Source organism: Panthera tigris, chromosome B4, assembly GCF_018350195.1.
Source record: "Panthera tigris isolate Pti1 chromosome B4, P.tigris_Pti1_mat1.1, whole genome shotgun sequence".
NCBI lineage: Eukaryota > Metazoa > Chordata > Mammalia > Carnivora > Felidae > Panthera > Panthera tigris.
The window spans coordinates 3,555,874-3,583,052 of NC_056666.1; the positions used below are offsets into that span (position 1 = coordinate 3,555,874).

General features: G+C 44.9%; 1 long non-coding RNA gene across 2 annotated transcripts; it reads left to right on the forward strand.

The window, feature by feature from the left end:
* The first annotated feature begins 1,605 nt into the window (after positions 1–1,605).
* On the forward strand, positions 1,606–26,913 carry LOC122240198. 2 transcript variants are annotated; one of them, XR_006219570.1, is made up of 4 exons: positions 1,606–2,475; positions 11,031–11,155; positions 13,421–13,521; positions 26,257–26,913. It is a non-coding gene; the product is annotated as an uncharacterized LOC122240198 (long non-coding RNA). The 2 variants fall into 2 exon arrangements; XR_006219569.1 differs by lacking the exon at positions 1,606–2,475 and having other exon boundaries at positions 10,736–11,155.
* Positions 26,914–27,179: the final 266 nt, after the last annotated feature.

Consider the following 27,179-nt stretch of genomic DNA (forward strand, 5'->3'; position numbering starts at 1 on the left):
TGTTTTGGGCGGGGGCTGGTGAATCTCTTTCTTCTTTCTTTCTTTCTTTCTTTCTTTCTCTCTTTTTAGAAAATTCTCGCTCAGCACTAGTCAAGGGGGAGATGCTAGTGGGGGGCGTCACGGAACAGGGGGAGAAAGTGTGAGCTGAGATTGTGTCACGTACGGTTTCACTGAGGGGCAATAAAACCACAAGAATGTCGCTGTTGACGACCATCACATTCCCTCGGCTTGCTGATCCAGTCTTACTGGCCATGAGGAGTTTTATGTTTTCCACAAGGTCACTGTCTCCCAGCGAGTTTACTCCATTTGCTGGAAGAAAATCATTGAAAGCATAGCACGTGTAATTTAAGTTGTATAACTGGGTACGACATTTCATATACACGTAAAATTACTAATCTGAAAAAACCATGGGTCAGGTCGTTAATTTTATTTTGGGTCAGAAAGTATATACGTGATGGTTCAAGCGGCAGAGGAGGCTTTGGGAAGGCTCTCTCGCTTCCGTGTATGATGATCACGTGTTTTTCTTTTGCGTCTCCGGGTTGAAATGTTAACGTGGGAGCTTCTCTGGTTTGAATGAGTTTATCACCTGTCTTACTGAAGATAAAGATACTTTGTGTACGTGCCTGACTCTGGAGGAGTAGGACAGGGTACGCCATCAGTGTGATGGAGTAGGGGCATCCCAGAGAGGTTGGGGTGCCCGGGACTTCTCGGCACCCCACGTGAGGAGCACCTCTGGTCTATGGAGTCCTTTCGCGGCCTGGGTAAAATGATATTAAATCCTTACATTATGGGGAACATCTTGGCATGTTAGTCTAGCCCAATAGATGAATTTTAAATGAGATGCAAGAAAAAAAATAAAGTTACTCTGTTTTTGTCATTTTCACCCTTAAAACTAAGTGTTTCCAAGTCTAAGATAAGTTTCTGTAAAAGAGCTGGGGCACCACTTTTGTAGGTTTTCAGAGTAATCCAAATCATTGAAAAGCATATTTATCTGGTCATCACTAACTGTTAAAACCTGCCCAGAAGGACATCTATAGGAAACAGCCTCTTTAAGAATCACTTTCGAGGCCCATATATGATTTTTGTTACTGTCTGTAAAAATGGTCATGGCCTTTAAAGATGCCAATGTTTGGTTCTGATGAACTATATCTTCTAGTAGTTACTCAAGGTTAAAGTCAATACTAGCCCGTGGACAGATCAGAGATGAGACGAGGCTCCACATCGACCCACGAAGCTGGGAGGCACATGGCCAGGAGAGGCCCACATGTGACCACAGACATCCAGAGTTCCAGGGACCAGCCGAGTCACAGGAGTGGGGTGGTAAGATTTCGCAGAACTCTTTTCGACAGCGCAGAGTTGAGCACCGAACGGCTCTCGCTTAAGTGATATTTTAACGAACGATTCAGTGACAGACACACATGATTTTACCCCTACAGCCTTCATAAAACAAACAGGACAATGGGTAGGGAAGCAAGTTTCTTCAAAAACAAGCTGTATGCGTTGGGGGTAAGGGAGTGCGATATACCACCCTATCACAATACTTGGCTTCCTCTTTAGAGGCTGACAAAGCTTCTATGTTTTCTTAAGATCTCCCAGAAGCAAACAGACAATGCCGGAGTGGGGGGGGAGGGGGGAGGAGGGGAGAGGAGGAAGCTAAACAATGATTTGCTAAATTTGAAAGAAACCCAACTTTTCACATGATACCAAACCTTTCCCGAACGCAACATTCTCTGCCCCGTTCTGTTCTCCAATTTTCCAGCTGGAGCCATCCCGAGCAAGTGGTGTCATCAGCTCAATTAAAAATACTTCCTTCGTCTTGGCTGTACAGTGGCCTGTGGGCTTTCTGCATTTTGGCTGGATTTTACCAAAAGGAGTGACTCAGCCTCTTACAAGCCTTTGCTGCGAGTGTTACTATAGCTGATGGCTACGGAAACCCCTTTCACATGGGCTCTTTCGGGACCAGGAGTTCGGTTAGGTAAACCCCTCAGTGTCTTCGGGAAACAGAACGGTTATTGAAGCTCCAACTATGTCGGTCGGGTTAAACTTTGACCAACTCAGGTGACCGGTCAGTCGAGCTCAAAACCTGGCGGAATACTTCGTATCAGCCGAGACCACACACCCAGATTCCTGGAGCATGTCTGGTGTTTGTAATCAAACATAACCCCAGAATGTTTGCTCTCCTAAGTAGTGGAGACACGTTCTTCTCAGTTGAAAGCTTTGTGTCTTACTCAACAAGGTCTGTATCTGAACTATGTTAAAGGTGCATAGTAAAGGGATGACATCACAGGGCTGCTTTGGTTCTTTGAGCTCTTGTGCTGAGCTGAAGTTGAGCAGTGACAGTGAGTCATGTCGTCTTGTGACCGGCCGGGCACTTTCCCAATCAGAGAGACTGTTGAGATCTTAGACAATAGAACCTGGGGTTGTTTGAAGAGGAGGGATCCACAGGACCCGTATGCTTGGTGACACCAGGCTTGTGTGAGTAACAAAATACGTTCCTATGCCTGCTGAATAGCAAAACGCCAATGATGAGGTAACACTTAGTAAGGCTGACTCATTTCCTCATTTGCAGATGAAAGGGATTGTTTGAGAAATGACTGTCTCACAGGTACAGGTGATGCGTGGTGAGTCTTTTTAAAGCAAGGCTGGCCATGACCTCGGCTCGTCAGTTATCGGGTCTGTTGAAAAGCACGTTTTGTTAGGAAATCATGTCAGGGGTTAAAAGCCAGGTCCATTTCAGTCCTTAACGGTGTGAGGGTGGCTGATGCCAGACAATATTCACGAGAAAGAGCTCGTGTAAAGCTTGTACAAATCACGTGTCAAGACGGTTGAAAATTGAAAACAAAAATGTGGACTCAACGCAAGGTTTCTTTTTATCTTCCACCAGACATGTTTTACTGGTGAGGCCGCAGCTATTACCCTGGACATCTGTGTAGGACATCTGTGGGCGGGTGCTGGATGGCCCCCTCCGTAGGTAGGGACGTCCCGATGGTACGGGGGCTGTGGGATTTCCAGCCGTGTCCTGTTGACTTGAGCCCGCTTGGCAGGCACTGCCATCATGGGAAACCGAGAACCCCCCTCCTCCCTGACTCGCTGTAATCTCCTGGGCTTTATAATCAGGCTGCCTTTACAAACACATTCCTCAAAGCTACTTTGGAGCGTACTTATTTTTAAAAATACGAGAAGCCTGTTGGGAGAAAAACATTAGATCAATGCGTTCCTCCCCCAAAGTCATAACTCTTTCCTTCCTGGCGTAGATTTTACTAGGAGGTTACCAAAATGGCAATAAGCTCTCTGAAGAGGATTTTGTTATTTTCATTCATTTGTAACGTGTGACTTGCCCTCGACCGCCTCCTTCCCTACTTGGTGTGCCTTCTTTTGAATTCTCGTGTAATTTCAAAGGTCGTACAACTCTTTTTGTTGTCGGGAAACCGCAGATTGTGAAACACGTTAAATGGAGCACATTTAAAAATAACCTCGCCTTTTCTGCCGTTTGGGTAAGGCCGTTTGCTTGTTTGGGGTTGCTAATGGGAATAAGTGACCATGTGTGGAGTACCTCCAGCGCCAGCTTGTTTGCTCAGAGGAAAGAATTCATTGAATGGCCATAGACTACATTCCAGAACGTTAGCCAACCACTTTGCAAAAGTGTACTGTTGGGTCACAGCAAAGCTCTCCAGCACTCCTCAAAAAGCAACGGCAAAGGTCCGCCCAGGGGACAGAGATCTCGTTGCAGGACATCCATATGAGCTCTCCTAGCAAGAATTTTTATTAGCGGTTCTTGCCTCCTCTTGGTTTCCTGATAAAAGGCTATTGGAATTTTTAGTCTCTGGGAATCCACGGGACTCTATTTTTTTTGTTTGTTTGTTTTTTTGAAGTTACCTCCTACGTTTTGCGATTAATTCTTCCAAAGAGCTCAAGCTAAATATTGTGATGCAGGGTGGAGGCAGGGATAATTTCAGATACTTCGGGGCCTAGAGTAGATTCGTCGCGTGGTATTTGTCTCCTTCCTCGCGCACAGATCACAACGCGAGGGCTCAGCATTTGGAATCTGAGAATCTGCAGAGGCATCTCGTGGGTCTCCGGGGAGGACGACAACGAACTTGGGGGGTGGGATGCTGCACATCCCGACTCCCCCCACCTCGTTTATCTGTGTGAGGAATTGGGCAACTCTACTTTGATCTGCTTTCAGACGAGTTCTTTTTAACACGAGCGGATAAATACATGCATTTCAAGGTTGTTTAGAAGGGAATGTCAAAGCCGACAGAGAAAGAGGCCGACGCACCTCATCTGGCCGTTCACAAGAGGAGTCAGGGCAGGGTGACGAGCCGGTCTGTCGAGGTGGTTCCTCCTCTGGATTCTCAGCACAGAACGGATCCTGTGCTGGTGCCTGGTATGCCCAGGTGGAGTCCGGACCCCGTCCTCTGCCCTCTTTCCCCCGTCCCTTCCTCTTGACCGTCTCTGTGCTATGTGGCCTTACAAGTGGTGGGACTCTGCAGGAAACCCACTTTCTGTGATGGGGACGGCTAAGGCGGCAGGTTCAGTCTCTCCCCGTGAGACCTCCCCGCCCCGGTGAATGGTGACCTCTTCTCCCGAGCCAGTAAGCCCGAGATCCCGAGAGCCAACTTTCTTCCCTTCCCAACCCCACCACTCCCCCCTTCCAAAGAGCAAATGGGCCTTCTCGGCGGCCCTCAGATTTGTCCACCCCAGCCTGCCCGTCCCCACGGCCACCGTCCTATTTTGGGCCTTCCCTATGTCAGGCCCATCTGTCTTCCCAACGTCTTCTTGCTTGGGCCACACTCCTCCCTCCGGCTCTCGTGAATGCTTCACATGACGGCCAGATGGGTCCTCAAATGCTGCTTCGAAAGTGTCACTTTTCTAATAAAAATCTTTCCCCCTTGTCTCAGGGTATTCGAATCCCGCTGACTCATTTATCTATTAGTTTACTCAATGAATATCAAAGCACTGCTCTTTCATTGTTGACCATGGTGTGCATAGAGCGGCCTGAATGCAACCATTTTAACTCGACATACAAAGCCGTTTTAAATGTAAGGGCCAACGATGCCCTTCCTAGATGACGAGGACCAGGAGATACTTAGAGCACACGTCCGCGACGCCCGTCAACCATCCTTCCTTCAAACCAGAGTGAGCAGCTGTGTGCCAGGGGCTGTGTCCCCTTGCGAGTGTGTGCTTGCGAGTGCATATTTCAGCAAGGGGCTGAGGGGGAGAATCCCATCTGTCTTCCACGAGCACGTAAGCCTCTGTAGGAGATCTCTCCCGTAGAGCAATCGAGTAATAAAGAACGACAACAAAAAAGTCACTTCCCGTAGCTCATAGCTAACAATGCAGTCTCTGGAAATCACATGTGTGTGAAGACAGAGATTATAACTCCCGTCTCTTTCATCTCTTCTGGGGGGTCATTTCGAGTTGTTTGGGTGAAAAGCAAAGGCCCGTCGAGGGCACGTGAACAAATTCTGGGGCTGGGGCCACCGGAAATCAGACTCTGAGGGTTTTGCACCCTGCAGTGTGACAGTAGTGGCCTCTGAGAGACGTGCACTTCATGCCTCTGAAGGAGACAGCCCAGACTCACTGTCGTGCAACCCGCATGACACTGACCCAGCTCTTCCGTGGCCCCCTCCAGCCCACGGGACTGCTGCAGACTAAATCACGTCCCTCCACAATTTATAGGTTGAAGCCCTAATTCCCAGTGTGACTGTATTTGGAGATGGGCCCTCTAAAAGGGTGTAATTAACATTAAATGAGATTATAAAGGTGGGACCCTGATCCAATATGACTGGAGTCCTTACAAGAAGAGGAAAGAACACCAGAGAGTTCTCTCTCACCCTCCTCCCTGTGAAGACACAATGAGAAGGAGGTGGTCTACAAGCCAAGAAGAGAGCTCTCCCAGAACCTGGCCATGCTGGCACCTTGATCTTGGACTCGCAGCCTCTAGAGCTCCGGGAGATAAATGTCTGTGGTTTAAGCAGCCCGTCTGTGGGGTTCTGCTCTGGTGGCCCAAGCCAAGACAAGGTGTCTTCAACCACCATTACAAGGAGGGTGCTGGCAATGTTTTTCCCTCTTTGTCTCTGCTCCGTGGTGCTCTGGGATCCCCCACGGCGTGTGTGTTCTTACCTGCCCAACTTGATTAGAAGCGCTGCTGTTAGGACTCCAGGAATGGGTCATGTAATTATTTGTACCCTGGGGGACTAGCCAGATATGTTCTTCACACTATGAAAAGTAATATTTGTTGCCTGATTAACTGGTCTGCCAGATGACTAGCCAAGATGTACCTGGGTGTGCTGAAACAGTTTGTTTTTACTTCGGCTTCAGGATCGGCAACGAAATATTGAGAATATTCTGCACACAATTCTGGCTGTTTTGAGATTTGAGAGTTGTTTATTTTCTCCTGGAATGATCCAGAGAGTTAGCTCAGTTCTGCCCTCCAACTGGGGTATAGACATAAAATAGGGCATCAGACACCAATTTCTATGAAAGGCTCACTTTGATTTTCTTTGAACGGGGAGTGTCTTATCAATAAAATTAAAACCCTCCATTTCCATTCTCTGGTACTTGACCAGGGAGCTTCATCCTGAAACCCTTTCTTTAAAATTATCCCATCTTGGGGCGCCCGGGTGGCTCAGTCGGTTGAGCGTCCGACTTCGGCTCAGGTCATGATCTCGCGGTTCATGAGTTCGAGCCCCGCGTCGGGCTCTGGGCTGACGGCTCAGAGCCTGGAGCCTGCTTCCGATTCTGTGTCTCCCTCTCTCTCTCTGCCCCTCCCCCGTTCATGCTCTGTCTCTCTCTGTCCCAAAAATAAATAAACGTTAAAAAAAAAAATTAAAAAAAAAAAATAAATAAATAAAATTATCCCATCTCTTCTTAGTACAAAAAGGGAAAATACCTTTCCCTTTCACGGCGTTCCTTTCTTCATCCTGCATGAAATTAATTTCAAAGAAAGGAGGTGAACTCTTTGGCGCAATAGCAAGATTTTCGATTAACAGCAATAACCTGGACTGGATCAGAAAATAAAGCCATGTGGGCTGAAGCCACCCAGGATGGACACTTCTCAATTGTTCTCACAGATAGCGCCCGTGCGTCGTAAAAAACAACCCCCAAAACCATTTTCATGTGCATTTCTAACCTAACATGACCCCGTGTGTGGTGCGTGATCCAACTGCTTGATGTGGGGCCACTGAAGCATGAGTTACCTTTCTGTTCAATTACAAAAGTGATCTTTCATTCAGACCGCATGTTAGGAATATTTTGCTTATTCGACAGTGATGTTCAGACATTTGTTATCCGCGAGGTTAACCGTTTCTATCTGAGCTTGGCAAATACATTTTTTAAAACGGTTCTGACATTATTTCATTAAATTACAACATCTGGGTCTAACGGCCACACGGCAAGCTAGTTGGGTGATGTCGCGTGCCTGAGCCCCACCTCACAGATGCCTGGTGCCTTCGGCTCAGGCTCCAGAAGTAAAGGAAGGGAAAGCATTGACTTCACTGCTTCAGTAATTGTAACGACTGTCTCCTTCGTCAGCAAGGCCAAACTGGCACTTGCAAAATGATCAGGATTGTTGATGTTATAAACGTTTTGCTCGGACTGTTTACCTAGTTAATTGCCTGAAAAACCTCTGTGTTGTCAACTTCCCCCTTTCCGAAATGACTCTACATAACTTCATGCCGTTGGGGTAACTTTCAGCTGCAAGTTACAGAGGGTACAATGAACAGAGATATTCACAATTGACCTCGTATTTAGTTCACATAAAGTTAAGTGCCAAGGAGGAGGATCTGGGGCTGAAGGAACCTCTCAGTAACATCTTCAAAGATCCAGTATCGTTTTTCAATTTCTGATTCATCATCTCTGCTTTGCAGTTTTTATTCTCATGGTTCTAGGATGCTTGCTGCCTGTCCAGGCAGCTCCAGGTTCAGGTTAGGAAAAGGGGGGAGATTGTTGTTCAATAGGCATAAAGTTTCACTTATGTAAGATAAATGAGCTCTGGAGATCTGCTGTACAACCTTATGTCTGTAGTTAGAAATACTGTGTCGTGCGCTGAACAAAGGGAGAGGGTAGGTCTCACATTAAGTATTCTTACACCAATAAGAAAGAAAGTGAGAAAGGGAGACGGAGAGAGAAGAAGGAGGAGGAAGAAAGAAAGGGTGAACAGGGGCACTAAGAAACTTAGGAGGTGATAAGTATGTCCATTACCTTGATGGTAATCAATTATATAATTGAGTTATCAATTATTACTCAGTAAAGCTGTTAAAAGAAGAGTCCAAAGATTTCTCCTGAAGAAACTTTCCTTTTTATCTGTTATCTTTTATCTTTTTTTTCTTTTTTTTTTTTTAAACACATTTGGAAAGTATAGTCCTCCCAGGAAAGTCTGCCTACCTCTCACGATTGCGAACTTTGCCGTATGTCTGCGCCCCAGTTCAAAGGAGGCTTGGAGTCAGCTTTCTGGTCTGGACAGTGACTTGCATGGTTTCTGGGTAGCAAATCCAGCCCTCTGCCATAGCGTCTTTCATGTATGTGTTACGAGAGGCATCACAGAAAGTCAAGTTGTGGGTTCGTCTCATTATTTGGTGACCTCACCCAAACAAAATACCAATAGAGAAAACAATGCCTGATGATTTTTTTCTAATTTACTAGAACTAAGCATAAAATGAAATAAGCCACGTGGGACTCAAATTCTGTGCTATCTATCACCCACTAGCTGCATGATCTAGGCAAGATGCTTCCTGCCTACCATCCTTGGTTTCCACGTTGGTAAAAATGAGATTACAATGCACTTGGTAGATTTTGGCAGGAACGGCCCAGTGCATCGCTCCTTTGGTATGAATTCCTCTTCTACATTGAACCTAGGCTTCGCCCAGACTTTCTTTGGCCAGTCAGACATCAAACTACATGAAACAAGCAAGCAGAACACAACACACATGGGACAAGCTTGTGCAGGGGGCGAGGGCGGTGCGTTGGAGATTCCATTCTGTGAAGACGCTTGGCAGGAAAGACCTTCTGGAAAGACAGGCACAGATCGTAGCCGTCCCCACTGAGCCCAACGTCTTTCCAACCTACAAGCTAAACGCAGCTGCGTGTGTAAGCACAGGCTAGACCTGCAGAAGGTCTGAGCAATAGACCCACAGATATGCTGAAGGACTGCGGGCACTGTTGGGTTAGGTCACGAAGCTCCGTGGCAGAACAAGGTTACTGATATTCACCAACTTTCCAATGGGATGATTTGCAAGGATTGCGAGATCCCGGGCACAAAGCAAGCACTCAAAAATACTGGTTGTTACTACTGTTGTTGTCATTGTGATTTTCATCGTACCCCATAGATCTGTGAAAAGGTCTTGTCAGTTAGAAAGAAAAAAACCCCCTGCAGATGCCATCTTAACACCTGCAATCTGTTTAGCATCCTGTGCTGTGGGGTTTTCCTTTAAGAAGATTATATCCCGGCTAATCCATTTAAGATAAAGAGACAATGCGTTTGTTACCACAGGCTATAAATAAATAATAAGGAACCCGACTCTATGAAACATGTCAAATAAGTGAACATTCGGAGAATCAGGACATAATGGAGGTTTTCAGGGAACACTTTGTAAAACGTATCTCTCGGTCAGGGTCTTGAATGGAGGGAAATATTTCAAAAACGTGGATGCTAATGATACTGTTAATATCTACCTTTGTTGAGAGCTTCTTGTGTTCCGGATGTGAGACTAAGCACTTCAAAAGCAATTTCAGATTGTATCCTTACCGTAGCCTTATGAGGCGGTTTGATCCTACCCTACTTTACAGACAGGGGCACAGCATGGGAGAGAAATTAAGAAATTTCCTGATCTAATACTGCCCTTCTGGTCAGTAATGGAGCTGAGATTTGCTGCCACGGTCGCCTGATTCCGGACCTAATGCTCTTTCTCTTTGCGCAGAGGCTGGCAGAGAAATTAAATGTATTTATACTCTTCAGAAAACTCACTTAGAAGTTGGAGGGAGACTTGATTGTTACCACTGCCACAAGTCTACCTTGATGTATATTCCGAAAGGTCCTGAGTAAATGTATTAGCAGAAAGTTATTTTTGTGAATAAAAGGCATGTATTGTTCTAAAGCAAAAGAATAACAATACAGCAAAATCTTGGATTATGAGTAACTTGTTCTGGGAGCGTTCCACAAGATGAGCAAACATTTCTAATACGTTTTAACCTGATAAACGAGCGATGTCTTGCAATACGAGTCGTATGTGACACTGAACGTCACATGATCACAACTGAGTCTACGGCTCTTCCCTCTCTCTCTCTGACTCTTTGCGGGATTGTGAGTGATCATCTCCCATGCTCGGATGCTCGGTCTCAGGCCGTGGTGTTTGGCAGAAATCAGTGATTTTTCAGAATGATGGAAGGTGCCCACACCAGCACTGGTGTGTTTTTGTCACTTCGGAGCACCTAGGGACAGTCCTTTGCTTTTCCAGACAGGAGTAAGCTTAGGGATGCTCTGCTTCCTTCTAGGTCAGGCTGCCTGCAGATAGAGACCCTTTCCTCTGCTGCCTTATTGCCAGTTACATTCAATACAGTACATGACAGGAGTTTATTAATACTACACTGTAGTCAACACCCATTAGTGATAGTGAAAGTCGTCCTACACAATAATCCTCCTCTCTCTTGTCTCCCTCATACCAGCCACGAAGGTTTTCAAAGGGACGTGCAGGTTAATTTGTTTATTCTCCTTTATATTTTGTATTTTCTTTATTATTTTGTGTTATTTAACAGTATTGTAATCATTTTTATATGAATGTTTTTGAGCGATGGAGCAAATTATCTGACTTTCCATTATTTCTTACGGGGAAATTCACTTTGACAGACAAGTGTGTGATTACAAGCATGTTTCCGGAACAAATTATGCTTGCAAACCAAGGTTTTACTGTAGCTAGCACGTATATAGTGTTTACTCTGGGCCAGGAACTGATCCAGTGTTTTATGCATTTGGTAACTTTTTTTTCCCTCCCAACCAACATGTAGGTTCTTTCATTTTCCCCACTTTATAGGTAATATAACGAGATTCAGAGACGTGAAGTCACTCTCCAAGGTCACAGAACTTTAAAAATGTTGGGTCAGTGGCGGGAATCCAGGCCCTCAAGCCCCATGCAGCTGAAAGACTGCTCCACACACGGTATGAGCCCTTCTAGACCTGAACTCAAACATCAGAGGAAGGAGAAAGTGAAAAGTCAAAGCTTGTGCGTGCCTAGCTTCAGAGACTGGGGTTTCTTTGTTACTACAGCATGATGTAGCTCGTCCTGACTGATACAAGTGGCCAGTCAGAAGGCATAACATTCCCACTAAAGGAGCTATTCTCATTTTTATTTTATCCCACTATCCCATTTAATCCTGTTTCTTCTTGAACCCGGTCTTCCCACTAAGGTATGTCCTATCAGTTTCATTTTACTGATGAGTAAAATGAAGCTCAGAGAGGTTCAGAAACCTTTCCGATGATCCACTGAAAGCAGCAGAGTTTGGATTTGAACTCAGTTCTGTCTGATGCCGAAGTCCCTGAAGCCTAAAGTTGTAGAGATCAAGGTGGCCTTTAAAGTTACTTAGTAAAGTTACTTCAAGTCTTAGAAAAGTTTTGGCAATCTAATGTAATTCACATAGCAGGGACAAAATTTCCTCCGCAAAATTCTCCTAGTGTTGCCAAGAACTTATAGCAGAAATAAAATTACATTTGTTAAAAATAATGGTGTTTAAATGCCTGAAATAGAGTCTTTTAAGGCATTAAAAACTCATGCAATTTGTATTTAGCCTTTCTAGAAGCCAGTTAAGATGAATACCTGCTTTTGTTTTTAAAAGTGTTTACATGTATAATATACATCCCCCAACCCAGTCCAGTTTTCTTGCTCTTTGGTAAAAACACATTTATTTTTTTTTTAAGTTTTTTTATTTACTTTTGGGAGAAAGAGAGAGAGAGAGAGAGAGAATGAAAGAGAGGAGACAGCAAGTGAATCCTAAGCAAGCTCCATGCTGTCAACACAGAGCCCAACAAGAGACTCGATCCCACCAACCATGAGATCATGACCTGAGCCGAAATCAAGAATGGATGCTTCACCAACTGATCCCCCCAGGTGCCCCAAAAACACATTTCCAAATGATCCTTAGGAATGATTCTTTTTCCTTTGTTGGGATTTCATAGAACACAGGGAAGAGGAAAGGCAAAAGAGTGGATCACCGGGGGGACCACCATGCTTCGCATCACACAGATAAGAGCGAGGTTTTGCAAATTACTTCGGGTGGATCCCTGCCACGATTGTCCACTGTTGTAAGGCACGATCCAACCAATGGTTCAGGTCAGAATCCAACTTTGACATGAATTGTCTGAATAACTGCCTCGGCACTCCACTTCCCCCGAACATGTAAAAAGCCACAGAGTGTTTTATTACGTTCAGTTGACCGATCAAAATGGCCATCCCCAAAACTCAGTAACTCCGTGGATAATGTGATACCAGGGACAGTCAATTGAATGCACGGCACGATCGATTTCTCCAAAGGCTAAATTTAGGAGTCTCAGGACAGCTTTTGCCTGCGTCTTCAAACCTGTGGAGATAACTCCAGAGGCCCAGTCTGTGGATGCTTCTTAGTGGTAGCTGGAGATTAATCTGGGGAAGGCTGCTTCTGGTAAAAACAGACAAAAAAAACGTTGAAGTATGATTCTCAAGCCACGAGACTGACCATCTTGCGTAATGAACTCCACCTGAATGCATTTCCAAAAGAGGAATTTCCTGATTCTTTTCCATTATATCTTTTTAAATTTTGAACTATGTGCCTATATAAAGATAATGAAAAATTAAGGTTAAATTAAGCACATTTTTGGATTACATGTAGACGGATCTCACACACACACACACAAGTATTTTTATTACTGCAGGAGGAAACACACTTTTGGATGCAAAAAGTCATGTGTGTTTTATTTTACTTATACGCTGCGTTTCTTACTTTCTTGTCAACCCGTTGTACTAGCACACATACTCCCTTATCTCCCGGAAATGTTACCGTTCACTCAATGGGAAATTAATTGCCCCCTGCTCCATGCATGAGGCACGAGTGTTCTGGGGCATAGTGTAGGTCAGAGGCCACTTTCTATCCCTTTAATTGTGTCCTCACGATTGGAGCTAACTGAGGCAAACAACAATGTCACGGGACTTACAGTAAGTCCACGAATCCAGAGATTTCTTCCTTCTGCCCAAGCAGCTTGTCCACCAGCTGCCAACGTCCTGTCTGAGCAGCTGCCCTGTGCCCCCAGCCTGCACCTGTGCCTCGCTCCACACCCCCTGCCCTCAGTGCCCTGCGTTCCTCCTGCTTCCATGAGTCCTACGGGTTTCCTCCCGGCCCTTCATGATTTCCCGCTCACTGTTCCTGGTAATTGGAGCCTTTTGCTTCTTTGCAGATGGGAGAGTGCCCACTGGCATTTCCTGGCACAGTGAGGACAGCGCTGCGACATGATCTGCACTTGGCCACTTGTGTGGGATGTGGGGCAATGGCCACCAGGTGATGACTGGGCTCTAGGGACCGCGTGTCCCCTCCAGCCTGACAACTAATAGGCATGGATGCTGTGTACTTTCTGCATTGATATCATTGGACATAGTCGTTTTAACCTCGACCGAGTCTTATTATTTCACTCTTTTTGAAATACAATATTAATATAATTTGTTGCTATTCTCTAAGGGACACTTATTATGTGGGGATTCTAGTATGTTTTACCAATGTAGTTGTTATAATGGCCTGCAAGTGCCTTGATTTTAAAACCTTATTTGCCAGGTCTTTTGAGAGCTGGCTATAACCCGAGATTATTCTCATAATGGACTGCTTATATAATGTGCTTCCTAAAAGCCAAGTGGTACTTATCACCTGGTTTTGCATATTGAGCGACATTTCTAGCTTGGTATTAATAATCCAACATTACAATAAAAATAATAATTACAGGGATTTTTTTGCATATTGAGCGACATTTCTAGCTTGGTATTAATAATCCAACATTACAATAAAAATAATAATTACAGGGATTTGAAAATTCATTACAATCTCCTTAAGCCCAGGTGAACTCATTAACTCTTAAATGAAAAAAAAAATGGAATTAAAAAAAACAAAGACTTGACTTTATTCTGCCTGATGTGATGACTTTGAGGAAGAAGGAGAAGTAGAAGTGGGTTCTGCGACCCTCAACTCCGGGGTTAGACCTGCTACACTGACTGCTTAAAATAGTCTGGGATCTGGGGCGCCTGGGTGGCTCAGTTGGTTGAGTGTCGGACTCTTGATTTCGGCTCAGGTCAAGGTCCCAGGGTCATGGGATCGAGCCCCATGTCGGGCGCTGCACTGAACGTGGAGCCTGCTTGGGATTCTCTCTCCCTCTCTCTCTCTCTCTCTCTCTCTCTCTCTCTGCCCCTCCCCCCCACTCACATGCACTCTCTCTTAAATTAAAAAATATATACTAAAAAAAAATAGAAGCAGACAAGAAGCCTGCCTATCAGCTCTGAGTCAAACTGGTGGCCGTAAAGGAGAGCTTTCTGCCTCTGCCCTCCTGAGGGAGGTGAAAGGAAGAGAATAAGAAAGCATCATAGAGGAACCCCCAAATCGCAAACAAAACGTGCAAACAAGCTGGCATTTTTAAGCAGTTCGAGACCTGTCAAGATAGGCTTCCTGTCCCGTTTTTGCCTTCACGATGTTGGCGTCTCGGTCGGCAAAGGCCCTATGGGTGTGAATTCAGTGATTTGCAGGATTTGGGGACATCTCCTCGGCATAACCTTTTCCAGGTGTAATGGGTTGGATGGTGTCGAATTCATACACTGAAGTCCTGGTCCCACTACCTGAGAACGTGACCGTATTCGGAGATAGAGTCTTTTCACGGGAATGAAGTTAACAGTTGTCACTGGGGTGATCCCGACCTGAGCGGTGTCCTTACAAGAAGGGGGTGCCCTCGGAGGGAGAACGCCAAGTCGAGATGAAGTCTGAGGTGGGGGTGAGGCAAAGAACGCCGAAGTTGGCCAGGACGCCACTGGACGCAGGAGAGGGGTCTGGACCAGGCAGGCCCTCCCTCAGAGCCTCAGTAGCAACTAGCCCTGGATCTCAGACCTCTGGGCTCCAGAAGTGCAGGGACAACACATCTGTGTTGTTTTTGTATGGGTCTTTGCTCCGGCCGCCGTAGCAAAGTAAGTCCTTAGGTCTACACAGGAGATAAGTCATACCCGAGGTAGTCATGTCCCATCCAGAGCTTACAGCGAGCGACCCCATGAAACACTTAGCAATGGTAGGAGACAAATCACTGTCTGAAGGCCACAGGGCAATTCAGAAACCACAAATGCTGTTGGATTCACACGACAGGAGATAAGTAGAGACGGACACCTCCAAGGAGCACCATGCAAGCCGTGGGCATGGTCCAGAGCAAGAAAGCTGAGCCCAGGGTCTCAGAGATGAAAGTTGGCGGCCAAAGCCGAGGCAAAGCATATCGTGTGTCCTCACGGGCGACGGGAAGAGACTTAAACTGGGTAGAAATGAACCCCCACGTAGGCAAGGTGCTTTCATGTTGTGGGGAAGGAGAAGGTCCTTTGTCACACTCAAACTTTCCAGGAGAACGTGCATTCACTCTACACTGTATCCCACTTCAAACATCAAAGAAAAGCAAAAATGCCCAATTTCCTTTTGTTATTTCCATATACCTCTATAATGAGGGTAAAAATGTAAAAGTGCCGTGTAGGAAATACCCAGGGGAGCATCCTTATTGGGGATGACTTTACCATTTACAATCATTAAAGAAAAGTGGATTTCATCCATAAAGATGAGAACATTTATTGCCATTGGTAGAGCTTATCTAAATTCAAATTCCTTTTCAACGCTCGATCCCAAGTCATATGAAAAAAAACTATCTAATAATTGACTTAGATTTCCTTTACATATAGCTCTGACCTGTTTTTTTGAGAGCTTTTCCCATCTGCTCATTTTCTATCAATGGACGCGACACTTGCTCATATCTGCTCAGATTATAGTCCGTGCCACCCTCCCAACAGCTCATTCAAATCTTTTACGGCGCAGGATACAACATCACTGTAGTTTTATTTTCCTCTAAGGAAATTCCCAACGTGTAAGTCTAAATATCAACGGTAGTAAGGAAAGCAAATAGGGTAAGACCACAATGGAAATTTGACTCATCCCGAAACGTCACAAGTTGTAATACGCCCCGAAAACAGTTAGTTGTCCCTAATGCTTGGCAAGATTTCTTCTTAGATCTTCTGGGATTGTGAAATACACTGCAAATACTCCACTGTTCTTTAAACGTCTTGGCTTGCTGGGGCCGGTGGGCACCTGAGACGGCATCTGTAGTTGGTCTACAGCATGGCCACCCTTGCATTACTGCCCTGTGTACCTCCGTCTGCACGAGGAAGAAACGGGAGCTTCATCCAGGCCACGTGTGCGAGTGAAGGATATCCGTTGCACTGTTTCACTTACTGAGTTAAAAGTGAAAAGCAGGGAATTCTATTGCCATTTCAGTAATGAAAAACGTAGATAGAAAGGTTGACGTCGTATTTTAAAATGGGCATTGGAGTAAGTGGGTAGAGATTTGATAAAGTAAGAATCCGCTTGCGGTGTGCTCTTGGTTTGGGGGTAGATTCCCACGGTTCATTGCTTCCATACAACACCCAGTGCTCATCCCAACAAGCGCCCTCCTCGGGGCCCAGCCCCCACTTCCCCCTCTCCCCCTCCCCCCCATCAACCCTCAGTGTGTTCTCTGTGTTTAAGAGTCTCTTACGACTTGCCTCCCTCCCTCTCTGTTTGTAACTATTTTTTCCCCTTCCCCTCCCCCATGGTCCTCTGTTACGTTTCTCAAATTCCACCTATGAATGAAAACATATGATATCTGTCTTTCTCTGCCTGCCTTATTTCACTCAGCGTAACACTTTCCAGTTCCATCCACGCTGCTGCAAATGGCCAGATTTCATGCTTTCTCATTGCCAAGTAGTTTTCCATTGAATACATGAACCACATCTTCTTTATCCATTCATCACGGATGGACATTTGGGCTCTTTCCATACTTTGGCTACTGTTGATAGTGCTGCTATAAATAGCAAACTTGACAATAAATTATATTAAAAACTTTTTTTAACATTTATTTATTTTTGAGAGGCAGTGGGAGCAGTGGTTGTGATTTGCATTTCCGTGATGAGGCGGGATGCTGAACAAATTTTTATTTACCACCTGACCGTTTGTCTTTTTTGGGAAAAAAAAAAACGTCTATTCTGCTCCCTTAACTGCTTTTTAATAGGGTCATTTATTTAGCTCGTTATTTACCTATAACTCAGTAGCCTATACCTCAAAAAGTATTCTTTACACGCTTTGACTGTTAATGCCTTCCTTCTCCAGCATATACTTTGCAAATATTTTCTCGCATCCTGTAGGTTATCTTTTCAGTCATTCTTTTGCTCCGCAGAGGAAACTTTTTGGTTTGATGTAGTCCCACTTGTTTATTTTTGCTTTCGTAGCCTGTCCATTTGATGTCCTGTCATGCGATGTTTTGAACACGGAGGTTAAGCAACCATCAGCTATTCTGGAGCTCTGTCGGAGGGCTCCAGGCTCTGCTCGATGAACAGCAAGGATGGGAGGCATTGAGGACGGTAGTGCAGGTAACCGTCTGACATTTGACTTTGGTCCAGCAGCGGTTTCCACTTAGTTCCTGCTCCCTGCTGTGGTGCTAATTAGCTCATGGTCGCTAGCTAATGTAGGAATAGCTTATTCCAAAGGAATCAAGCCTTACCTGTAATTCAGAAACAGCCCTTAAACCCAACCACGTTCTTTTCTTATATTTTTGTGAAACACGTTTGTTGCAAGTTGGGTGGCATAACTAGACCCAGCTCATATGAATGCTAACTGGCGGCTGTGACTCTAATGTTAACACTCTCAGCAGAGGTTTCTAAACATTTTGGGGACACAGCCCCCATCAGTGAAAAGTTTTCCATCATAAACATCCAAAGACGTTGTTTTTTTCTTTGTAAGTCGTGGAGATGGAAATCTTCTAATATATCTTAAGCATTTAAAAAGATATACAGAGGGGCGCCTGGGTGGCGCAGTCGGTTAAGCGTCCGACTTCAGCCAGGTCACGATCTCACGGTCCGTGAGTTCGAGCCCCGCGTCAGGCTCTGGGCTGATGGCTCGGAGCCTGGAGCCTGTTTCCGATTCTGTGTCTCCCTCTCTCTCTGCCCCTCCCCCGTTCATGCTCTGTCTCTCTCTGTCCCAAAAATAAAATTAAAAAAAAAAAAAAAGTTGAAAAAAAATTAAAAAAAAAAAATAAAATAAAATAAAATAAATAAATAAAAATAAAAAGATATACAGAGGGCCCCCTGGATGGCTTGGTTGGTTAAACATCTGACTTTGGCTCAGGTCATGATTTCACAGTTCATGGGTTCGAGCCCCGCATTGGGCTCTGTGCTGACAGCTCAGACCCTGGAGCCTGCTTCTGATTCTGTCTCCCTCTCTCTCTGCCCCACCCCTGCTTGCACTCTGTCTCTCAAAAATGAACAAATGTTAAAAAAAAAAACAAACACACAAATAAAATGCCCACCTTGGGGCACCTGGGTGGCTCAGTCTGTTAAACGTCCCACTTCGGCTCAGATCATGATCTCACGGTTCGTGGGTTCTAGCCCTGCATCAGGCTCTGTGCTGACAGCTGGGAGCCTGGAGCCTGCCTCGGATTCTGTGTCTCCCTCTCTCTCTGCACCTCTTCTGCTCTCACTCTGTCTCTCTCTGTCTCAAAAATAAACAAACATTAAAAAAAATTAAAAAGATATACCGACACATCAAATTAAAACACGAATCAGATAAGCATATACGTGAAGGGATAGTCACACCCATGAGCACGTATCCATGCAGGTGCACATCCCGATTATGAGACCCCGGAGCAAATAGGAGAGCCAAGGGCTTCAGTGAGCGGCTCAGGGGGAAAATGAAACAGTTCTTCCCTCTTGAAGACTCCAGCCTGAGTGAGGATGTTTCTTCCCCTACCGAAGTAAAGCCACACTGGATAAGAGTAACTTTTAAATATTCATTAGTATGATTCATTGTAATGTTTATGACTTTGAAATCACAAAGGATGAATTATTTTCTTCTAGGTAGAGCACAGCTACAAGATGTTTGCCATAATCACAGAGGGGAAGTAATGGATTTTGTATCAGGGCACATCAGTGAGATTGCGGGCATATATTCATGCATAAATCTCTGAGGGGAGAAGATGGGGAGCAAGGTTTATCGATGACCTACCGCATGCCAGGCACGCTTCTAGATGGCTTAAACATGTTCAGAGAGATAGGGCTGTGCCACTTGCACATGAAATGTTTGGTACATAGCACGTGCTATTATTGTCTGTCTCACATAATTGCCAAAACGACGCACACCGTTAGGCAGCAATATCCTTACTGTGTACAAGTGGGTCACCTAAGGATAAGAGATGTTTAACAACTTGGCCATGGCCACCCAGCAAAAGGTGGGGGAGGCCTTTCTGATTCCACAGCTACTTACCCTGGGTCTTCGTCTTTGGTTTTGTTGTTGTTGTTTTGTTTTGGTTTGGTTTTTGGGTGTTTTCTTCCCCACTCCTGCCAACTGGTTTTGTCACATCATATGGTGGATGTCATTCCTGTGGCCACACCCGCAGAACGGATCCCTTGAATCCCTTGTTGTTCCAGTGGGACAACCACGAAGCGGGCACTACAATTACATCCAAGCATCCAAAGCACGCTTTAAAATACATTACCTCTATCTCCCTACTTTTGTTGTGTGGGCAACAATGTGCTTAGGACGATTGCCTTTCAAGATCCTCTACCTGTCTTCTGTCCTCGGCAATCTGTATTAGTTCTCTATCGATGTATACAATCACCCCTAAGATGTAGTCACATATACCAGCTACCTTTGTTTTCCAGGCAGAGGTCTCTCTCTTTACCAGGTTGTCAATATGCCGTGTACATTATACTAGAGTTTTCCCTTTTATCACCTTTCCAAGGTCTTTTCTGTGTTATGGAAGAAACTTGAAAAATGTAATTTCATGGAATGAACATGTAACCTTCCATGAAGTGGTTAGACCAGTTTAACAATTGCCTTCTGGTTGTTGTTTCTCTTTCTTTCTTTCTTTCTTTCTTTCTTTCTTTCTTTCTTTCTTCTTTCTTTCTTTCTTTCTACCATGAACAACAGAGCAAGGATAATATACCACTATGGACTGAACTGTGTCCCCTCAAAATTCACATCCTGAAGGCCTAGCCAACAGTGTGTCTGTATTTGGGGTGAGTTAGGTTAAGTGAGGTGGGAGAGTGGGGCCCTGATAGGATAGGAGGAGACAGCAGAGAGCTCCCTCCCCTGCACCCAGTGAAACCAGGAAAGAGAGCTCTCACCAGACACTGGGTCTGTGCTCCGAGGGGACCTTGTTCTGACACCTCCAGCCTCCAGAGCTGCGAGGAATGAATGCCTGTTGTTTATAAACCACCTCATCTGTGGTATTTTCTTACTACAGGCTGAGCTCACCGATACCCTTGTGCATAACCACCCCCCCTCCCCATATCCTACCCTACATCTGCTCATGTTTATGCTTCAATGTCCCATCAGACCTCACTTAAAAGCGTAAGTTCAAAGATAAAATAATTAAGAATTCAGGACACAGTAGCAGAGTATGGACAAGCCCGAGCCCTCCCGAGCTGGGGGGGTCCCCTGTGATTTCACCGACCTCCTGCCCGCAGACCCGACCCTGACCCTCACCGGCTTGCGGGTGTCCACGGCGCAAACAGGTGGGTGTTGCTCACTCTCATTCGTCCCCGCCAGGAAGTGCTCCTGGCACGCGGTGGATGTTCAGTCCGCGTCTGATGTTTATAATGTGTAATGTGATGTGTATAACACGTATCTGACTCTCAGCTCGACTTTAAAGAGGCTCTTTGATTAAAAACACTGTTTTAGTGGTTTGTTTCATAATTCTCTATTTATTGAGAAAGTAACCAGAGAATCACAGAAGTATAAAGCTGGAAGGAACTTTCTGTCTGGCAGTTTTGAAGGTCGCTTTTGCTTTCTACTTTTTGTGAGCAGCAGAGGCGATCCTGCGAGGGGCAGTTTGAAGGGGGCAGCTTGTTGGGTGAAGCGGAACCCTGACCCCCCCCCCCCCCCCCCCCCCCCCGCCAACCACCACCACTCTGACCTCCCCAGGCCTCTCCTTCCTCAAAACATAATTCACAAACCAGTGATCTGGTCCAAAGTGCTTATCTAAAATCTTCATTTATCTGTTGCCCTCTTAGGTATCTTCAAACATGACAGTGTTCCAAATTAAAACAAACAAAAACAGCATTGTCCATGGGCTTAAAAAATGCCAGGTTACACAGTCATGTTTGCACACGGATATTAGTTTGCTCACACCTCAAGGATCGGGAACTGGCAGCTGAGGAGAGAACGCGGCCCTCAGCCCCAGGACTGCTGTATGCGACTCCTTCTGGCCTTTCCGGGGCGATGGTGGTGGGCAGCTCACGGGATCACGACATCCCAGGGGGACCTGGCGGGTCTCCGGCTTTGCCCCGGTGAAAACAGCCTGTACCTTCCCCCCCATCCCTTGTTGGTGGTTTCACTTGTGTTACTATAGCACTCCTGTTACCCTGGCCCTTGCCTGTTAAAGGAGATCAGATCAGTTCGTGGTGATCCAGTGAACTCCTTGAATCACGGCCAGGGGGTCAGGCGTCCTGTGGCTTCCTGTTGTTTCTAGTGTATTGCATTGTTGTGAGACGTGCTGATCTTTTTATAACTTGAGGGACCCACTCATGCCACTGTGGTGGAGTATTTCCTGGGGCCTGGCAGTCTAATCAATGTCAGGGGAATTGCAGAGGTAAGACGTGGTCATTAGGTTCCATTAGGACGCGAGGTAGCAGGGAATCCGTCACAAATGGAGGAGGAGTGTCTTCCAATTATGGTTTCAAAAGGTCCTCTCATTTAAAAAAACCTCATTTTCCATTAATTAAAAAATTTTTTTTGTGGGTTAAACATCATGTACAGGGCTTTAAAAAGTATTCTTTTCAGACCTCAAAATGTAATAAGTTAAACATACCCTTTCTGCCTTTTTTTCCCCCATTTTAACATTTTTAGGAAAAGGAATTTGGCTTCTGAAACGCTATCAGAGTAAAGTTGAGTCAAAAATCAAAAACAGTTTTCAATGAATGTTATCGGTAAGTATAAATAGGTTACAAAAAAAATTTAAAAAAAAGATTATCATCTGGACAGTTAATGGAAAAAGAGAAGCTACCAGAAGATTCTAGAAAACACGGTGAAGGTTTTGAAAAGAGCGTAGAAGTCTTACCAGGAGACAGAAAATATATAACTGTGCTTGTTTTACCAAAAAAAAAAAATAATAATAATAAATAGAATTTCTCCTCCCTCCACCTCCTCACTCTATTCTTCTTAGAATTCATATGTTAAGTTTACATGGTTCCCCTTTCGGTATCTTTATTTACAACACTGTCACTGTTTCCATAGTTATGCAGAATGTCTGTTTCCATAGCAACACTCTTGGTTTCCTAAACAAATAGTATCGCAGTGTTAATCTTGTTTCAGTGTTATTGTACTATGTTATTAGATACAAAATTCAAAAAATAATTTAAGCAGGGTTTGGAACTAGGTGGGCTGGGTTTATTGCTTGGTGCTTTCGATATTAAATTTCAATTTCATATTAAAATGCACATCCATTTGAAAAATCGTGGGGATTTTGCATAGTAAACATGATACCAATTTTATTCAGTAGTTATAAAACACCATAATTTAATAAGCGGCTGTTCTGATACCACAGCAGGGCACAGGGAGACGTTTACCATCTTCGGATTAAAGTGACAGTTTTTCAGTTGGCCTGGACGATTTAGCTTCCCCAAATCTCTAAAGTCATTTATAACCTACCCACAGCAATATTTCCCTTTGCCATTTTTGCATTTTAAGTAATTTCTGCGCGTTTTGCCTTTTATTTTGTGGCCCCGGAGGAGATGCTGTGAAATAGACTTCAAGGGAATTTTATTACTTCCTTTCTCTCCAATTGAAAAAAAAAGAGAGGGAGAGAAATTAGTGTTTTTGTGCTTTTGTCTTTAAATTTGCTTAGTCTTACCCTTCGATTCTTCTCTGGGGAGCAAATCGTTCGGACTCGTTCTGCAGTGGGACTGTGTCTCAGCCCCAGCACCCCACAGGCGGGTTTAGGGAGCACCGAGGGAGACTGCCAACGTGTGGGACAGACAAGGCCAGGGTGGGGATGTTGCTTTTATGTAACAGGAGCCAGAGGAGCCCTCCCACAGTCCCCCAGCACTGCCATTTCCTGTCAGGTGTTTGGAGGAGGCCGGCTCCTCGGTGCAAGCCTGGGTCTCCTTGCCCCAGTCCCATTTAACCAGGCCCGCCTCTCACTCTCCCTCTGAGCACCCCTTCCTTTAAGAAGGTCTTTAAAGGACTTTCCCTTCCCGGTGTTAGCCGGAGAAGGAATTGATATGCAAGGGCAGGTCATGATTTGCAAATGGGAAATAGTTTGTTTTGCTTTCTGGAGTCCATGAGGAACCAGAGGTGAGGTCGGAAAGCGGCCCTGGGGGCCAGGCCTGGGCATCTCACTCAGCTCGGGTGTCTCCGTGTCTCCTGGGCTGTGTGGCCCGTGGTCCCTGTTCCCAGGCTTCTCCGAGCCCTGCCTTCCTCACCTCTAAAATACCACCCACCCACCCTGCAGCCTGGTGGGGAGATTAGAGACACTGTAAAGAAACAGCATAGTAACTTGCTAAGTGCTAGCCTTGTCACCCGGGACTGATTTCCCCTTCTTTTTTTTTTTTTTTTTTTTGCTAATTTGAAGTTGGGGCTCAGAGACAGTCTGATTCCTCTGTAGGGCCACAGGGAGAGGTGCAGGTGGACAGAGCACTGGCCATGCGGCTCCCTCAGCTTTGTCCCCACTGCCGTTGTCCCCAGCCTCCCTGCAGCACACAGCTTGGGGTCTTGAGCTCAGAGGAGGTGAACTTTCAGACTCCGAGGAGCTGCCTCATCGTAGGTGTGGGAGGGTCTCCTCGATGAGCAGCAGACTCGTAGTACGGAATGTCCCAGAGAAGGGGTCCTTCCTGACCTCCGTCCCCCCACCCTAGCGTCCCTCAGCCTGCTGGCACAGCAGTCACCTGGGGACCTTGCTGAGATGCAGATTTTTGTTCAGCACATCTGGGTGGGGCTTCTGTGGGGCTGACAAGCTCTCAGGTAACACACAGCCTGCTGGTCCAGGGGACTTGAACGAGAAGGATCTAAACTCCCCGCAGCAGAGATTTTCTCAGATTTGTTAGGATCCCAGTTAGGGGCCAGTTCCCATAACACTGGGCCCTCAAGCTACTTTGGCTGGGGCACATTTGGGGTTCTTTTCCTAGGACAGGATCTAAGCCATCCATTCTCATTGAACTTGGCTTCATTGTAAGACTGAGGGACCGGGCTGCCTGGAATCTTCTGGGTCCTTTCCAGTGATCGAATGTGGCACATTTCCTTCCTTTAGAAGTGGAACGAACCAGGGAAGATGCAAAATTGCATCAAAACCGTTTGTCACCTGCCAAATTCTGTTCAGCTGATTTGAATCTTCCATGAGCCTAAGGATCCAGATGACTCAGTTGTATTAAGGAAAATGTACGACATCTATCAGAATTGATTATCACAAATAGTTTAATACCCTGATTAGGAATTCAGGGATTTATTTATGAATGAGTTTAGAAGCTGGCTGTCTTATGCAATCATCAACAATTACGATATGCTTAATGTTTCAGAATTCTCTGAGAAAGTGCCTTCTCATTGCTTTTTGTTATGCTGGCGGTACAACAAGCTAAGTTTTCTTGGATAGTGTTGTGTTCGGTTTCTGTTCTCTTGTCCTTCAGAACCCTGTTGGCGTTTTACTTGTTGTATGTTAATAGCAATGTTTCTTGAAAATGAACCTTTTCGTGGCATTTCGGTCTTCTCTGAGATTATATTTTTAAAGGAAATTGTATCTGAAAGGTCTAAAAAACACCCACCAGGGCTTTCTAGGGGATTTTATCACTTGTGTTTTCTTTGCTTATGATCTCATTGTCGAGGACCGTATACGCTTCTAAGAAGCAGGGGGTTGTGGTTTCTAATAAATAGATGCAAACAGAATTATTTTCATTTTTATTCATATGCCAAATATATTCACTCAACTGGCATTGACCTCATAATAAATCATGACGAATCCATTTGCCCTTCTCAAAAATAACAATACAATTGTAACAAAACCAATTCCCTTCGGAAAAGAAGGCAGCCCGTTTCCTCACAGTGCCTGGCTTGCCCTGGAAAATACTCCCAATTGTCAATGAAAACTCACATAAACATATAAAAACTGTGGATGAAAACAGTATCATACTCACACAGTGAGGGGCAGAGGGCTCATGGAAATTAAGCACTTACCACCTGGCACATATCAAATGTTCAATAAGTATTAATTATTGCCATTATCCCTGACTTTTTTTAAAAATTTTTTTGTAATGTTTATTTATTTTTGAGAGAGATAGAGAGAGACCAAGTGCAAGCAAGGGAGAGGCAGAGAGAGGGAGACACAGAATCCGAAGCAGGCTCCAGGCTCTGAGCTGTCAGCACAGAGCCCGTCGCGGGGCTCAAACTCATGAACCCGTGAGATCCTGACCTGAGCCAAAGTCAGACGCTCAACCGACTGAGCCACCCAGGTGCCCCCGTTATCCCTGACTCTTATCTCACTATTTATAACCTCATCTCATTGTTTGTAACAAGCAGGATTGTGGCAGCCCACTCTGTCCCCAACTCTGTGCATATGTTAAGATATGAATGTATATATGTATATATAATTTTTTTCTATGAAGGAGGACCCTTTCAGAGATAATCATTTCAGATAGTTGTGGAAAACTTGACACAAGACAGTGGAAGGAAATAATGCAAAAATTCTCTGAAAGTCTACCATTACTATAATTTGAACATCCAACTCAAACAGATTTCTTAGGGTTGTCTGATCAGAGAGACTGTCCTATGGAAAATCTTGATTTATAAAGAAACTTTTTCAAATAAAAGAGTAGCGTATCTCAATGGAGAAAAAAAAAACCTATGCTCGTAACACACACACGTACGAACGAATGTATATACTTCGATGAGAAAGGCATATAAGCTTTTCCTCTAAGTGTATTGATTAAAAATTAATCTTACCCAGCTGTATGACTGCTTCTGCTATAAAGCACTAACATTAAAGTACTGTTTTCGCAGAACGAAGAGGGAGGAAAACTGAGCAAACTGTTGGAGGTGAAGTCAACCTACCATTCTAAAGCACCAGAGTCAAGCATTCCATCGGATGGATGGTTTTCACTTACGGTGGGCCATTAAGTCATTCTCTTAGGGTCATTCTGGGTAATCGCGAAGGGGCGTGTACAGGAAATTCTCCATTATTTTGCGGGGCTTTTCCATAGTTTATTTATGAAGGTGATGCTCACAGTATTTTCCCTGCATAAAGACACATCATGATAGACACCAGCTTTGTTAAAAATGCACAGCAGCAGTGGAAGGAGAACCTGGGGACCCTCATTGGAAGGAATAACAGCTGAAGGCATCCAGGAAAATGATTATGGACACTAACTCAGCTGTCAGGTACCTGGGTTCAAATCTGGGCTCCACCCTTCATGTCTGACTTGGAGAAAATTCCCTAGCTTCTCTGTGCCTCAGTTATTTACTGATCTTTGCAATCAGGATGTAATAGTACCTATTCCAAAAGGCTATTGTAGGAATGAGCATTACAGCATACACAGTGATTCGAGCAGTGCCTTATGCACAGTAATCAATACATGTTAGTGATTAGTGGAAAGTGAATCATGTCTCCTATAACTGCCATTAAGACCATTAATCATACTTCAGCGCAGGTCATGATCTCACGGCTCATGAGTTCGAGCCCCGCGTCTGGCTCTGTGCTGACAGCTCAGAGCCCGGAGCCTGCTTCGTATTCTGTGTGTGTGTGTGTGTGTCTCTCTCTCTGCCCTTCCGCCGCTCATGTTCTGTCTCTCTCTGTCTCTCATAAATGAATAAATGTTAAAAAAAATTTTTTTAAAGGCCATTAGTCATATACAACAGTTTTATGACTTGCTTCCTATTTTGCCAAAGCTGATTCTAAACTTATTACGGTTTGATCCTGTAATGTT